This window comes from Arachis ipaensis, chromosome B3, assembly GCF_059453495.1.
Source record: "Arachis ipaensis isolate K30076 ecotype BB chromosome B3, ASM5945349v1, whole genome shotgun sequence".
NCBI lineage: Eukaryota > Viridiplantae > Streptophyta > Magnoliopsida > Fabales > Fabaceae > Arachis > Arachis ipaensis.
The window spans coordinates 14,181,986-14,197,388 of record NC_142438.1 but is presented as its reverse complement, the minus strand read 5'-3'; the positions used below and the strand labels follow the sequence as shown (position 1 = coordinate 14,197,388).

General features: G+C 36.0%; 1 pseudogene; it reads left to right on the top strand.

Moving 5' to 3' along the window:
- Positions 1-1,925: 1,925 nt before the first annotated feature.
- On the top strand, positions 1,926-3,571 carry LOC107632557 (protein FAR1-RELATED SEQUENCE 5-like; annotated as a pseudogene).
- The last annotated feature ends 11,832 nt before the right edge of the window (positions 3,572-15,403 follow it).

Sequence of the window (15,403 nt, the reverse complement as noted above, 5' to 3'; positions counted from 1 at the left end):
TCATAATAAAATCTTACAGGAGAAGAAAAAAAATATAAAGAAAATAGTGAATTGGAAAAACAAAATCAATTGGCGTTTTTATGTATAAGGATTTTACCCAGTGGTATGAAAATCGGACCGGACCACTTCAATTGGGAACCGGCAACCAAAACGGTCTGATGCAGTGTATAAAACCGCTCAATCTATAACGGTTAATAAACCTCTGAACTGGCCAGTAATCAGGCGGTTGGACCGGACCAGGAACCGACCGGTTCATTTAAACGCTATCGTCTTGAGCTCTTTTTTTTTCTAAAAAAAAGAAACCAAAGCATAGACGCTCACCCTCAGGCCTCACCCACCCCCTTTTGCCCAACACGGCAAGACCCCCTAAGTGAAATTCATAATTGAAAAGCAAGGCTTGGAAGTAGAAAAATTAGGGTTCTAGGTCCTGCCGCGCCGTCCGTCGCTCTCGGCGCCTCCCCACCGTCCATTGTACTCGACGATTCCGCGGCCTCCTCCTTCTCCCTGTGTCGAATCCAGCCACTCTCTTGTAGCTCGGGACGTCGTCTGGTTGAGGGTTGGAGCTACTTGCCGTGTGTTTGTTGCCGTCGTCTCTCCGTCGCCATCGTCTGTTCGTCGCTCTGATCTTCGTCGGAGGTTAGTAGCACTGCTTACAGGCTTACAGGGTTATTTCACTTCGTCGGGTCCTGCTTTTATGCTCTGTTTAGTGGATTTATGAAAGGGGAATTGAAATCAAATTGTTGATTTTGTGTTGTTAAATCTCTTCTGCTGCTCTTTTTAATTTCTGAGGTAGTGGTGTAGTGGAGAAGAAGGAATAACAGTGGTCCTCGTCTGGTGGGCGTCCTGCTCGGCGTTGTCTACTCGCTGTCGCGCTCAGCTGCTCAGATCGAAGATCGGTGCACATTGCTATTGCTTGTTCTTCCTTTTTTGGTGGTCTGTTCAGAAGTGAGAACGATGGGTTTAGGATTTTAGTACTGTTAATGCTGTTGTTGAATGATTAACGCTGCTGCTACTGCTGGGCTGTACTCTGTTTGGTTGTTTTTTTAATGCTGTATTGAAAAAAAATTATGCTTATACTTTGATAATTCTTTGTTAACTTATGTTAAAATTTTGATGAATATGGTGTCTGCTGAAAATGTTACTAAACTTTGTTAAAATTATGGTGAGGTGTGAGCTTTTATTCGTTCAATGTTAACACTATGTTAAAATGATACTGAAGCATGAGCTTTTATCTGAATGATTGAGTCTTCTCTATTGTATTGAACTGAATTTATTTATTAAATTTTTTACTTAAATTTCGCTAAGTTGTGTCTTGTTTTGAACCGATTTAAATGAATGATGGAATTTTTATTGTTGAATTTTTGTTGTTAAATCTTGTTTCCATTGAAAAAAGAAACTAAAAGGAGAAGAAAGCTTCCACAAACTATAGAATATTAAGTTAATTCCCACAAAAAAACATAAGCAAACGTCATTAGTTATGCAAAATATATAGACTGTTAATAAGCAGTAGCATAAACAACTTAGATCAATTCCATGTATTGAATTTTATTAACAATCATGTTTAACAGCGATAGCATAAGCTAATGTCAACGCTTCTACAAATTATAAACTGTTAGTATCTATTTTTGTGCAATTGTGCTATCTGTTTTAGATGTTGAGTGTGGCTAATTTTCAAAATGTCAGTGCTCAACCCCCTGCATATTTGGTCTATGTTCACTTATCTTTTCAATCATTTGGTTGCCAAAGACTCAAGGAGTTTTAATTTTTATTTGTTTTTTTAATGACCTTCAAGTCAATAAAATTATTGAATGTCACCTCTATGATGTATTGCAACATTCTTTTCATACGGATCGGACTTGGAATATATTAGGGAGCGTGCGGAAATTAGATGGCGAGTAATTCCTTTAAAAAAATTTTATTTTCAGATGGAATACACTGGTCATAGCAAGAAATTCTGCATAGAGGATGAGAGCGAATGTTTTGGCGAAGTAGTCAGTTCAGATGCTGATGAATTTGATGTTGAGCAATTGGATCCAAGTGGGCAGGATGACCTGTCGAATTATGGAGATGTATTTGGTCTTACTGCAGCTAAAATAGAGAACAAGGTTTTCAGAACTGAGGAGCGTGCTTATGAATTCTATATGAGGTTTGGGAAGTGCCATGGGTTTGGTGTACGCAAGGGAGACTATGGGAAGGATGATGACAGAAATGTAATTAGGAGGAGATTCTTTTGCAACAGAGCTGGGTTAAGGGATGAAAAGCACTATAATAGATTAGACAGAAAAAGATGTCATAAGCCTGAGACACGAACGAACTGCCAGGCTAAGTTGTCGATATATCTTGACAAAGAAAGTTCGAACTGGAAGGTCTGGAAAGTCATCCTCGAGCACAACCATGAGTTAGTAGCTAGGTGTATGGTACACTTGATTCCAAAGTTCCGTCGGGTTTCAGGTGCGGCAAAGGATCAGCTAGATGGTATGCAAAGTTATGGGCTACCTACGTCAAAGATACTTGGGTACATGACAGGGATTCCGGGGGGGGGGGGTATTCACTATTGGGTTTCACAAAGAAGGATGCTTATAACTACCTTGACCGGACTAAGCGCGCACGGATTGCAGATGGGGATGCAAATTCTGCCATTGTCTATTTGGAGGGAAAGGCTTCTGTGGACCCCATGGCAATGGTGAGGTATAACCTGACTAAGGAGGGTATGTTGGCCAACTTGTTTTGGGCCGATGGAATGAGCAGAGTTGATTACCAACACTTTGGTGATGTCCTCGCGTTCGATTTGACGTACAAAAAGAACAAGTACAGGAGACCGCTTGTAATATTCTCAGGTGCAAACAACCACAAACAGACGACTATCTTTGGGTTCGGGTTAGTGTTGGACGAGACGATTGCTTCGTACAAGTGGATGCTAGAAAATCTCCTTGAGGTGATGTGTAATAAATTTCCATCTGTTGTAGTCATAGACGGCGATGATGCCATTATTGCCGCAGTTACGGAAGTTTTTCCTAGTGCAACCCATCGCCTGTGTGCTTAGCATCTACAAAAGAATGTTACATCTAATGGGAATGAGCAGATGTTCAGGGACTTGTTTTCAAGGTGGTTGTATGCGGATATGTCGATAGATGACTTTGAAGCGGAATGGGATGAAGCAGCGGATGAATACGAGTTACATGATAAGTTGTGGGCAATGCAGATGTACGAAAAGAGAAAGATGTGGACGAATGCATACCTTGGCAACAAGTTCTGTGCTGGGTTTCGTACCACATCGCGATGCGAGGGTATAAATTCCCATGTGAAGAAATTCCTTAGCTCGAAGCACACTATACTGGAGCTTGTGCAAAACCTTGAGCTAGTCCTTCGTGAATATCAAAATAATGAGATGGTTGCACAGTTCAACTCCATCTATAACGTCCCTGTTATGACGACGTGCCTTGATCCAATCGAAAAATGTGCTGCCATGGTATATACGCGGACCATTTTCACCAACGTGAAAAAGGAGATAGATGCGGTTGGAGGTCTAAACTTTGTTAGTAAGCGGAGGGTGTCGACGACGGTAGTGTAAACAATGGAGGAGTATGGTAATCCCGGGATGTTTCTTAAAATGGATTCAGCATTCCCAATAACAGCTTCCACATCTCTAGTTGGCTGATCCCCTTTTTTCTCGTCCTCTGTTTGGTGGAACTCGCATAAGTGACATTACCCCTTCGTGTACTTGAACAACCCACTGAACGTTGCTTCTTCATGTCAACATCAGCAACCATAGCTTCTCCTTTGCACCTCACCGCGTAGTCTTCCCACAACAAGGCGATGACTTTGCAGTTCTCTGCCGCAAGCTCCAACAATCCTTTTATCTGCTTTCCTTGAGACTCCATGACTTTCCGCACATCTCGATCGTTGTCCATCAACAGCTACAACAGAAAAACGTGTAATGTCGACAATGATAACCTGACTCTGGAAACTTGCCACACTAGTACCATTAACAATATCACCATACTGACCTCATGTATCTTGTTGAACACAGCCATGATCCTGTCCTCCGGAGCAGATCCATCCTCTTCATGTGCATTCTTCTTCTCCGTGTTGATGCAAATAACAAATGATTCAGTACCTTCAAACATGAACCTCTTACATGGATATGCATATACAGACATGGAAAACATAGACATACCTCACAATCTCGTCTAACACGGATGCCTCCATCGATGCAAAGTTTGGAGGAACTTCAATTGATCTTGGAGCTTCACCAATGCCATCCTTTTGATCACCCATTTTCATCCCTCAAGAATTCAACTTTACGCGGCAAATGGAACTCAGGAAGATTGCTGGGGGGGTTCGTACTACCAGTACAATGGGACCAGTTACTTTATTAACCCAGGTGTCAACTCGTTTCATTCACTGGGATAGGCCCCGCCTTACAGAAAGGGAATGAAATGCATCCAAAGGCCCAACCATTGAGGCCCAACAAAATTTCTCCCATCTTTTGATGGTAATCTTCTATTGCAAGATTTGTTACGAGTCACGAGGTGGTCACCGAGCCACTCAACCAAATCCTTTCCACTACTATCTGTCATGCTACTAGATAGATTGATTGGACATGATTGATGGCTGCGAAAACTTAACTTAAATATTTCTTTTTCAAAAGCGAGTTACAGGTTTATATTCTTTTAGGCCATTGGCTACTTCTTCCCCGAACCCTTTATCCACGGCTTCATAGCTAAAACACATTAATCACCTCCTATTTTGTTAAAATGGTAAAATAATCACAAATTTAATTTCAAAATAACCATTATTGAATGGAATTGGGTTCACTTTAAACCAAAATATTGAAAAATCTAATCAACCAAATATTTAACCATTATTTACAACTAATTTGCTTCTTCCACCTATTTTCCTACCAAATAACTACGTACCCCCTCGGTGCTTGCCAGTGGCGTCAACAGGAAGAATAAAAAAATCAAGACTCCAACACCATGAAATTAGCAACAAAACCACATTGTTAGTGTTTAAATACATAGTCAAATACTGATTCAGAAATGGAAATCAAACATTCACTTTCTTAATCATCCATCATATTCATCATAACTAGAATATACATATCCATGTTACATTCAACTTCACCATGAATGCCTACTACTCCACCAGAGATACTCACCCCAATCCTAGTAATGTTAGCAACCAAAACTTACCCTAACTTATCCTAAAGTAACAACATATTCTACTAGAGTAAAAACCTTAACCTTCAACAGCCACTGTCATAAGCACACATACCTCAGACCCGACCCTAAATTGTAAAATGAACCACTACTCTTCCAGCATTTCATTTATCATCTCAACCTGATGCTGAAGATCAGCATTTTCCTCTTTTAGAAGATGAATCCAGTGTGCCACGGAAGATAAACTGGCATCCTGAATCTCTCTCCAGCGTTCCTCCATGCGGGCAACTGTGTGGTAGTTGTAGTCGCATATGCTATATCCAGTTGCTGCTACCATTTTCTCCAACATTGCAAATGATACTTCTTGACGAGCCACTCGCACATCCGCTGAAGTGGGTCCATGTGCAACGAGCTCCAGGCCCCTGCTGTTATAAGGCAGAACCACGGTGAACGCAAAGCGAACGGCCTCCTCACTAGACCTGTTCTCCTGGCATATGAAAATGGGAGCCCCGATGCCAAGGGATGAGCATGCACGCATTAGCAACAACTCCATGTCCTCCACGTGCAAGAAAGGTCCCTCCTTCATCGGACAGCCTTCGACACCACCTGCATCAGAAAACCAAATTCAATTTCTTAATCCCTCAAACCAATCATACTCTAAAAGCTAACAAAAGCTTTCTAAATCAATTATTGACAGACCTACTAAGGCATACGAGTTGCTGCTGCCACCGCGAACATCCAGACTATTTGATGAGCTCCCATGGGTGTCTTCAGTTTCATGGGACGGCGGGCTTCCATAGACCGGTAGTTGGATCGGATTCGGAAGGTCTTGCCCGAGGTCTCCCTCTTGATGTTGCTCCCCTGCCTCGATAGCAAGCTGTTGAGGCTCCCCCCCAAAATCTGCTGGTTCTGCAACGGCCCCAAGCCACGCCTTAGCCTCATCCAAGTCTTTGAAACCCTTGTAGTCGTTGTTCTTAAACCCGGTTACCTGACGCTTGCACTCTAATCATGTGCCGTATATGCCAGGAACACGCCCCCTCCTCACCGCGTAGTATTGAAATCGTCCACCTTCCATTCTTGCTCGTTCTGTGATTTGAATTCTCTAATGAGTGTTCAACGACAAATCCAGGCACCCCAACGACTATATAATACAGCTTCAGTGTCTCACACAAAAGTATTCAATGTTGATGTGAAAACTCGGTGTGGGATCCAACGAGTCTTGAAAAGCCTTCTTGAAAAAAGGCAAGCCTTCAAGTTGCTAATACCTGGGTACTATGGGGAGATACTGCACGTCTTTAAAAACTTTGGTTACCAAATAACCCTGTTGCATATAAATTATTAAAAGAAAATTCAAAACATATAAATTAACATTGAGACTGCAAAATAACTCCTACATACTCATTTACTTGGTTAAGTACATAACGGTTATATATTATTTATATTTATTAATATAACATAACTATATTTAATAGTTACTAATATAACATAATTATATTTTATTTTTAATACTTTAATTTTAACTTTCACTTAACATAAATGTATTTATATTTGTTGGTACTCTTTTCATAATAAAAATTAATATCCATTTATTAAATTATAATAAAATATAAAACCTCATAATTTTTAAATATCTTGTTTATAATACAAATTAATATATATTTATTAAATTATAAATAACACATAAGATAATATACATACTTATTATCAATTTTCTTACTATGAAAAGAGTCGTAACATACAATTTTTTACTTATAATTTCTTACTTTTTTGTCCGACAAGGGTTCCAATGTTGTTATTATAATTTTGTTATAATGTAAATTTTTTTTCAAGATTTATGGTTACGTGCATATTAAGTCCACAATGTTGAATTTGATTTACTAAAGCCACCATCTCTATAAATCGAATTGGCTTATTTCATTTTATTGTTGATTCGTGTCATAGTTGTCAGAACTGAACCGGTGATCGAACCGGTCAAGTTATTGGTTTACTGGTTTATTGGTTCAACCTATAAATTACTCGTTAAACCGATAAAACCGGTCTCACGTAAATATAAAATATAAAATTGTTAAAAACTTAAAATTAAAATTTGACATACATATATTCACTAACATTTTATGAAGAATCAAGTCTCAACTTCTAAAAATAACTAATATAAAAAACCATAAAATTTATCGGTAATACTACAATACTATTTTAATTTGACACAATAAAAAAAATGAATTCACAAAACCTAGCATCTAACTATTATATCACTATGTGAGTAGATTTTAACATTAATATCAACACAAATTACCTTAATCACAATACTAGCAATAAAATAGATCAAGTAAATTAATAAATTTTTACTCAAATTTAAATTTACATTAATAATGATTTATAATTAAAATATAATTAATTTCAAAAATAAATAAAACAAAAATTAAATTAGATATCTATGTATACTATATAATTAGTACTTCTCAAATATAGTACTCGGAAGTGCAATGGCTGAGTGGCAAGTGGATGTTGTTTTTGCTCCACAGTTCTTCCTTCTAGACCCGGTGGAGACGTATTAAAAACTTTTTCAAGCAGACCACTTCGGTTAGACCGATTTTGATCGGTTCTCATCTGTTTTGACCAGTTTGATCGGACCAGTAAGAATTTGTTAAACAGTCCAAAGAGTAACCGAATCGGACTAAGGTCTGCTTCACCGGTTTTCCAGTCGAACCGGCCGATTCAGTTCGATTTTTACAACTATGAATCGTGTAAAGCGAACATGTCTGAGTCGATTTTTTCTGAGTTTATCTAATTCACCGACGCTCCTTTCAATTAATGGTTAACACAACATTCCTATTTAAATCGATTCAACTCAATTCCATTGACTCCGCTAACGTGAAAGTCCAATTCGTCTAACTCGAATTATAAAGTTACAAGCTTCAGGCCATCAACGTAACGTTTTTGCCTTTGGATGATTTGCTTTATTTTGGCATGTATTTGGTTTATTCGAGAGCTTTACCTTTGGAATCATTCACAATTAACATAATTAGAATGAGCGAAAATATTAATAACTGACAAGTCTAGTAATGCATTAAACACTGCTTCTTATATAGAATTATAAACATATCTTTCTAAATTAAGTTCATAACCGAGTGGTATGCATACTAGTCTATGAGTGTTGGTTTTGTTTTTGGGCATCATACTATATACTTTATGATCCATCCTCATTCTGAATCACTTAAACCAGAATTCTTTGCCATAGTCCAAAATCTTTAATTCTAACCCGTAAATATGAAACTTAATACCAAAATCCTAATTTTTGAAATTCCAACTTAATCATCTTCAAAAATACATAATCAACTACAACTTCAGTCAGTTCCTTTTTTTAAACGACTAACTTCTTAACTTAGACTCTTAAATATGATTTATACACTAAGAAATTAATATATTCAACATAGCTACATATACGTGCATAAAAATTAGCGTTTTTTTTAGTGGAATAAATCTCATAATCCAATTCAATAATTTTCTCCCCAAGAAAAATACACCAGAATTTTATCGTCGACAAAAGTCACTTCAAATACATTTAAATCGGGACAAATTCAGTATACGTTAGATTTAAAGTTTTATACAAAAATTTACATAACAGTTTCAACAATATGCACAAAAATCAATCAACGTCTTATCTCTATATTTTTATTTCATCTTATTTTCTAAAATTATTATTACTTGTTCACAACACAAACAAATCAATGTATCTACTTAAACAAAAAAAATGTCAAATTCTACACATAAATCAACTCATTTTATCTAATAGAGCTCTCACAAAATTATATCAAAGTTATCTTGTCATTTATTTTGGGTAAGTTATTAGGCCTTAGCCCAAAATTTTTATCATTATTTACAAAAATGGTCATGACACTATTAAATAATTTTCAAAAACTGTTGGACCTAGTGCCCAATCATATATAAAGAATACAAACCTCCAACAAAACAATAAATTAATTGGGCTGATTGTTTAAAAACTCCTTAACTACTTCCAAAAAAAAAAGAATCCCCTCACCTGTACTAGAATATGGGCTGCGTATAAGCACACTAATTAAGCCAAACTAATTACCTATATCTTTCAAATATTAATAACTAACTAATCTAAACCAGCCTACCTCATCACGTGAGAGAATGTAGACAAGTCCCTTTTTAACTGTCAGACTTTGTCCCCCTGTTGGACACTTGTTGCACATCCAATCTCACCAGCGCATTTTCACAGGTGTGAAATGTTCTCCCATTTGACACCGAAGAATCCGCCAGACTATAATAGAGGATAAGCTCGGTATCAACAATTATGAAACTCCGAGAAATTAAAAGACCTATTTCAAACACAGGGCACATCTAGCTGATCAGAATTGAACAACCACAATAGAAACTAACTTCTGCGCTCACCCGAAGTCGCGTCACTGCCCCACCGTGGTTCTTCTTGTCACCGGCGAAAAACGCAAGAAGACTTAAATATCTACTATGAATCAACGTGAAAGAATTTACTTATTAATAGACCATCGCCATTGTGATTTAGTTGCTCTTGAATTTTCAGCTGAGCTAGTTTATGAGCTAGCTTGTTTCTGGCTCTAGAAATTCAAGAGAAGCCACTATTGGAGATTTTTCTTTTGAGGGTTTTGCTGTTTTAAATATTTGTTAGGCTTTTTGTTAGGCATATTTTTTTATTTTGGACTAAGCTAATCCATGTTGGGCCCATAATATTATCTAATTATCATAATTTCAATTATAGAAATGTTATTTGTATACTAAAATCAGTTATCAATATATTTGTGTATAAATATATGTGTGACTTAATTTATTTTCAATATGTATTTGTATTGCAACATGTATTTTATACTAGTGGCTGATTTTAGTAGCTAATTTTAGTGTACACGTAGTATAACCCAATTAATTAATCTAAATATCTTGTTTTAATCACAACACTTTCCAGTGGCGTAAAACTGATATCACTGGTATTAATACAACTATTGCAATCCAAATCTTGTTCTTTCATGAGGCATTTGTCACTCACACACACTTTTAGCATAAATATCACTGGTACTAATACAACTATTGCAATCCAAATCTTGTTCTTTCATGAGGCATTTGTCACTCACACACACTTTTAGCATAAATTTACATGTGTTGATTTGTCTCCTCTATCTATACCCAAAAATTTGCCTTATAGTCTTTGCAATTTGTATTGAGGGCTGGCTTGACCAATTGTGATTGACGGATTTTTTTGGTGTAGAATGGGAGACAAATCCACACCTGTAGAAATGTGCTGGAGAGATTATTTGTGCAACAAGTGTCCAAGAAGGGGACAACTTCTGACAGTTGAAAAGGGACATATCTAAAATCTCTCACTGATGGGTTAGGTTAGTTTAGGTTAGTTTATTATTAATGTTAGGAAGCTATAGCTAATTAGTGTGGGTTAATTAGCGGGCTTATACGTAGGCCTTATTTTAGTAATATTACGAAGCTATAGCTAATTAGTGTGGGTTAATTAGCGGGCTTATACGTAGGCCTCATTTTAGTCTAAGGTGAGGGGATTCATTTTTTTTGGATGAAGGTAAGGAGTTTTTAAACATTCAGCCTAAAAAATTTATTATTTTGTTGGACGTTTATATTTTTTATATATGATTGGATCCTAAGTCCAACTGTTTTTGGAAATTATTTAGTAGTGTCATGACCATGTTTTTAAATAATGATAAAAGTATTGGGCTAAGGCCCAATTACTTACCAAAAAAAATATGATAAGATAATTTTGATATAATTTTGTGAAAGTTCATTACCAAAAAAAACTTTGTGAAAGCTCGATTAGATAAAATGAGTTGATTTTATCTGTAAAATTTGATATTTTTTTATTAAGTAGATACGTTGATTTGTTTGTGTTGTCAACAACTAATAATAATTTAAAAAAATAAAATAAAATAAAAATATAGAGATAAGACTTTGATTGATTTTTGTGCATATTGTTGAAACAATTATGTAAATTTTTGTATAAAACTTTGAATCTAAGGTATGATGAATTTTTCCCATTTTAATATATTTGAGGTTACTTTTGTCGACGATAAAATTCTGGTGTTTTTTCTTTTGGGAGAAAATTACTGAATTGGATTATGAGATTTATCCGTTTAAAAATACTGCTAATTTTTTTGCACTTATATGTAGCTATGTTGAATATATTAGTTTCTTAGTGTATAAATCATATTTAAGAGTCTAAGTTTAAAAATTAGTTGTTAAAAGAAAGGAAATGAATGAAGTTGTAGTTGATAATGTATTTTTGAAGGTGATTAAGTTGGAATTTCGAAAATTAAGATTTTGGTATTAGGTTTCATATTTAAGGTTAAGAGTTTAAGATTTTAGGCTATGACGAAGGATTCCGGTTTAAGTGATTCAGAATGACGATGGATCATAAACTATATAGTATGATGCCTAAAACCAAAACCAACCGTCATAGACTAGTATGCATATCACCCGGTTATGAACTTAATTTAGAAAGACATGTTTATAATTCTATATGAAAAGCAGTTTTTAATGCACTACTAGACTTGTGAATTATTAATGTTTTCGTTCATTCTAATTATGTTAATTGTGAATCATTCGAAAGGTAAAACACTCGAATAAACCAAATACATGTCAAAATTATGTGAATTATCTAAAGCCAAAAACGTTACATTGATATCCTAAAGCATGTAACTATATAAATCGAGTTAGACAAATTTGACTTTTACGTTATGAGAGTCAATGGAATTGAGTTGAATCGATTTACATAGGAATGTTGTGTTAACCATAAATTGAATCAAGTGTAGGCGCATTAGGTAAACTCAGAATAAATCGAATAAGACATATTCGATTTACACGAATCAACAATAAAATGAAATAAGCCAATTCGATTTATAGAGACGGTGGCTATGTTAAATCGAATACAACATTGTCGACTTAATATGCACGTACCATAAAAAGCAAAAATAATTTATATTATAACAAAATTATGATAACAAAATTATAACCCTTTTCGAACAAGATAAATAAAAAATTATAAGTAAAAATTATATGTTACAACTCTTTTCATAATAACAAAATTGATAATAACTATATATATTATGTTAGGGTAAATTACTAAAATAAACCAATTGACATCCAAAATTATCCAGATTCCCAAAAACGAAAATGGCTACCTGAAATAGCTTCGATTTGTATATGCATATAAATCGAAACAATAAGATTCAATTTCATATGCATGTAAATCGAACCAACTGAGTTCAATTTATAAGGATACTGACGAATAACATAATTCGATTCCAGTAGATTCGATTTATTATTTATTATACCATGTGAGTAAATCGAATGCATCAAAGAATATATTTACTCGAATTCTAAATACAGTACTCTTCTACACAATCAATAATTTAAAAAATTAAAAAAATTAATATTATCTAAATACAGTACTCTTCTACGTTGCAGAGAGATATTGGTGCCCAATGATCATTGCATTGGCGACAGGAAAGCGTTCTTGACACTTCGGCCAGAGAAGGAAGTCGTCGACGATGTAAATTTGTGTTCAATCATGATTTTATTGTGGATTTTCACGCTATAAGTGGTTTTATCAACTATTGCAAGCTAATAATGATCTTTTTTTTTTGCAATGACGCAGGTGCTAAACTTGGTTGCTACCATGTTGACAGATGACCGGACAGAGAATACTTGGTGGCTTCTGACGACTTTCTCGGTGAGTTCTCTTGCTTCTCGCGTAATCTTTAAGAGGGAATCCAATTGGTGCAGATATTTGTGTACGTTGAATTTAGTGTGCAGCTAACGTGGTGTCGTTCTTTTAACCCAATGAAGCAAATAGCTCTGAATCCGACAACCTACTGCAAGGAGTCGTTGGAGTACATTGAACGCTGCTATGTGGGTCCCGTGGACGACATCACTAAGGTAATCCAGAACCCCGTTCATAACCCGTCTTGCTTAATACATAACATTGTTGGGCCTGGGAAATTATGCTGCTACATTCCTATTTCGAACATTTACTAATTTAACCGATCTTCGGATCCAGATATACATACCCATGTACACGGAGGGGCATTGGTACTTAATGGTAGTAGACATGCGCAATCGGCATCTAATTTATCTGGACCCCTTCAAGGAAGAAAAGCTTTATGACCAAAGGGTCGGCCAAATGCAATTTGTGGTGCGATTGAGTGTCTGAAGATTACGCAGTATTTTGCGTTATAGTTTCATGATACCCTTTTAATGCTTATTTTACCTTTCTGTGTCACAGGCTCTCTTTTTGCATACAATGCTTAGGGGGAGGAGATTTTATCAAAAGAAAAATAGCATTCCTGCAATGATTAAGGACTTCAAACTGACAGAACCTATTACTGGCCAACAAGGAGAGTATTCGTAAGATCCCAAAGATACCCCAAAAAATTGTGCATGTATCCTTCTTGCTTAATGCTTAATACATTATTGGTTACATCAAACTTGAGTTATCTTATTTCAGGAGAGACTGCGGGGTTTGGGTAGCATAATGGATGGAATTGTCACACTTGTGGACTTCTTACGAGCTAGAGGTAAGCAAAACTCAACACTATTGCATGAAGGTCATAACCCGAATTGCGGTTAGTGATCTAATAAAATCCCATACATTATCTTCATATAGGTGGTCAATGATCAGACAAGAATGAGGCTGGCATTAGATTTAATTTTGTCAAAGTCTAATTCTATAAAGGAAGAGATTTGTAAGCTAGCTGTCGAGCATCATGACACATTGTTGCAAAAGAAAACAACTTACAAGCGTGGAAAGAGCGGAAAAGATCCCAATATGGACGTATGCTGTGTTGATAGCAGTAGTAGCCAAAGTCTCACAATCTAATTTGGGGGAGGGCTTTTCATCCATTTGGTAGTGAGATGCAGTGACGGCATCTCGTTTTGCATTTTGATGGTGTGGTTAACATGATGTTGTATAAGCAAGCATGTTAAATGCCTTTGTAGATAGGTACTCCCCTTTTTATTTTGTTAACATTGTGCAAGCTATTGTTAAATTTTCCTTTTATTCGCGAAAGGAAAAGCCAGCAACACCTTATTGCAAGTTTATTAATGGAGGTGGTTGTAACGGATGGACCAAACTTTTGCAGTAAAGTATCCTACGTGTTGTTGACCAAGAGTGTCTATGCTTAATTCGTAACTTCGTCATATGCTTGTTTGGTAAATTTTATTTCTTTTTTCTCCCATTCCGTTCAGCTTAATTATAATAATATTTTTTCATGGGATAATACATATTTTATCCAGATTTTTTAAATTATTTATTTTGAAAACCTAGACTAACAGGTACATAAGCATAACATAAAAAGTAGATAATACATATAACGCTTTTAAGTTTATATACTTTATTTTATACCACGATTGATGCATTTTCGGCAGTTTCTTTTTTCCAGTTATTTTTATTTGTAAATTTTCTCGCTTCAAAAAAGTCTTCCTTTAAAATCAGATGATGATTACAATATATCGTATGATTTTCACATGGGTCAGGTTTTGTGAGCAAAACTATTAACATGCATATGTTCATGGATTGGGATGATTTAGTGCATGCCAATGTATATGGAAATCAACCCGGTTAGATTTGAAATATTTTGAAATAGAAACAAAGATATAAAAACAAACACAATTGAACCTCTTACTGCGGGCACGTTGTTGAGATCCATAATAACATACTCTTGACCATGTCAAGATGCCCAACTTCGACAAGCCAAAAGAATTCTAAGATAAGACCAAACTCCACATGCGTAAACTCGTCAACAATGACCTAACAGAGTACTAGTGTGACCAGCAACATATAATATTCATATCATACAAATTAGTATACAAAAGGTCCCTTTAAGAAGTACATAGCTTCGACATCATGGCTTATGTAACAAAAACATGGATGAACCAACTTGTCATTTGTACTCAACGTGTGCGTGGAGTGAACAAAGGAGGTCCAGGACCTCAATGGCCCAATTTCCCTCCAGCTTGCACGCCTTGGCTTTAACCGTCTCACTTTGCGCTGTTACAATGACGCGATCCAACTCATAATCGGCTTCTATGCCTTCATCCCCATCAACCTGAGCACTTCTACCCTTTGCAACCTGGTTCAAATTTGGGGACTCACTCAAAAATGACTTGACTGAGTACACAATAACAACGTTAGCAATAGTGGATCACCAAGAAAATGAATGTGACACATA